General features: G+C 42.9%; 1 long non-coding RNA gene across 1 annotated transcript; it reads right to left on the reverse strand.

Annotated features, from left to right (window-relative positions):
* Positions 1–446: 446 nt before the first annotated feature.
* Positions 447–1859, reverse strand: LOC138284214 (uncharacterized). The gene is made up of 2 exons (XR_011201359.1): positions 1789–1859; positions 447–580 (listed from the first exon to the last, which is right to left on the reverse strand). It is a non-coding gene; the product is annotated as an uncharacterized lncRNA (long non-coding RNA).
* Between the last annotated feature and the right edge of the window lie 635 nt (positions 1860–2494).

Raw genomic sequence — 2494 nt, forward strand, 5'->3', positions numbered from 1 at the left:
CTGGGGTGGTCCCGCCACCACCAGGGAGCTTCCATCAGCAGAGGAATCAGTCAGTTGTATCAGCTCCTGTCTCCCCCATGGTGCTCCCCTCACCCTGCATCCCACTGGTCCCCTCGCCATCAGTGGACTCTGCCTCCTGGGTTCTGTGGGCTGCAGCTCGCCGGTGCCCCTGATGATGCACAAGAGAAAGAAGGTGGAAAATGCCACAGCACTCGCACATCAACACAAGTTTTTGAACAGTGTTCATACAAAGCAGTCTTAAGACATGTCCAACATTAGAAATATGATGGGTGCCACAACTGGCCGGGCACCTTCCACCCAAGGTGTCCAAAACCGCTGACTGGAAACAGTCAGTAGTTAATAGAATATATGGAAAAAAGGCAAGGGCACACCGAGGAAAGTTCTGTGTGGTTGATCCAAGTGGTCATGCAATCAGAGTCCAAAGAACAAATGAAACTGCACATTTATTAGCAGATGAGAAGATGTGGTCGATATTCAGGTCAAAGACCACATGTGTGACAAACAATCCAAAATGCAGACAACAGCCGACACGTGTTTTGTCTCCTAGACTTTGTCAGGGCTGTGGAGTAAATAAATAATGTATACATATTGGTAAAATCAAACATAAACTTATTAAATATCTTACACACAATCTCTATTCAAACTCGAGACTAGAACATATAACCAGGTGTGACTGTACACTCAGCATGCACAAATAATTGTCTACGGGATGCACATCGTATGTGAACAGCAAAGTACAAAAGTATGTGAGAGCAAAAGCCGGTGCAGTTATGCTTCAAAACCAAGAGACCTAATATCGTGTGATGAGAATGCACAGATGTGGAAACGGGCAATTGATCAGTCCCGCAAGCAGCCCACGTATGGAAGAGACACCCGAAAGTCAGTTAACAGTTTTTATAACCCAGGGAGCCATAGAATGTATGAAAGTGTGAGAAGTCCAAACAAGCGAAGAATCAAGTCCCTTAAAATATGCAAAGATGAGAACGTAGGAATAAGTAGAGTTCTGAGAAAGGCGTGCCTGATTTGCAGTCTTCCAAATGCTCAAGTGACATCCAGACATCGGAGTAATGACTGGCCCTGATAAGCCTAAGTGGGAAAAACGGGGTAAACTAGAGAAAACCAGCAACCAACAGCGCAAGGATAGTAAAAAACATGGGGTTGAATAGAGAGTAAGAAGTATGAATGGCAGGGTAGACGATGCCAATTGGGCAACAGTATAAACGAGCCAATCCAAGGCCATATGTGCTGGCATAGTATACTGGTAAAAATGTAAGGGCAAGCGAAGGCAGAGAAGGCAGTCGATAAAAAGCATGGGATCACATCTTGATTATGTGAATGAGTATCTGCCATCTGAATAAAGAGTCATGCCATATCATAAAGTGAAGTGAAAAGTACAAAAACCAGAAGGTTTTCTAGAAAAAAGCACCAAAATCGCAGGGAAACCAGGAACTGCAAAACAGTAGTCATAGCAAAAAAATATACTGCTTTGAGAACCAAGGTCATGGGAATTAACTGTACAATGCAGAATTTCAGTGGATGGTAAAGCTGAATAACCTCCACGTGTGACTCGCAATCTGCACAATGAACTGGGAGCAGAGGTGCACATGTATAAGGAATTAAAACCAGCGCGTGTTTTTACCGGCAACCGCAGAAATTGTAAAAGTGAGAAAGGCGCGTATCAAGAATAAAGGCCAACAAGGTTGTAAGCGCAAAAAAAGTGTGAAGCCGGCTGAAAAACTGTAAGGCAAACAGAATGAAAGTTCTTACCAGCAACCGGGAAGTGAAGCCTTGCCACAGGAGTAGGTAAACAGCAGGAAATGCCATTTGTTCGCCGGGGCTCTTTTAAAAGGCGAGCGAGGACAGAAATAAACGAAGGACTGACATGAATAAGGGAGCAGTGGAACAAACGTGGGGGCCATATTGGAAAAGATGAGAAAAGGGTCATGTGTATAGAAACAATAAGAATTATGCCAGATATATTGGGCAGTATGAGAAAAGAAAGAATAAACCATAGTGAGCGGGGTACTAAAAAAGAGTCCCAACCCAGAAGAAGGGGTACAACAAAAAATCACACAATACCTTATGAGTATGTCACATAAAAATACGTAGAACCCTATTCATAAATACATATCTATCAAACTGAAGCTAATGACAATAATCAGAGTAGGTTTACAAGTTGCATAGTTTTCATGTGTAATAGGCAAAATATACATTATCATGTCAAAAACATACACATTGATTAACATCCCATATAGGTCATATTATGTGGGGAGTAGGCCAAGCACATCACTAGAAAGTATGCAAGTCTTTTTCAATGTTAATACCCTCTTCTACTGCTCTGAGTCTAATGATCCAGCTACTTTCACAACGTCCTAGCAAGAGGGTCCTGTTGCCCCTTCTGGGTGGTGGGTTGACGACATCAATCCCATGTGCGATTATGCCTAAGACTTCCCGCTGTCCGTGATTTAAGTTA

This window comes from Pleurodeles waltl, chromosome 3_1 (assembly GCF_031143425.1).
Source record: "Pleurodeles waltl isolate 20211129_DDA chromosome 3_1, aPleWal1.hap1.20221129, whole genome shotgun sequence".
Taxonomy (NCBI): Eukaryota; Metazoa; Chordata; class Amphibia; order Caudata; family Salamandridae; genus Pleurodeles; species Pleurodeles waltl.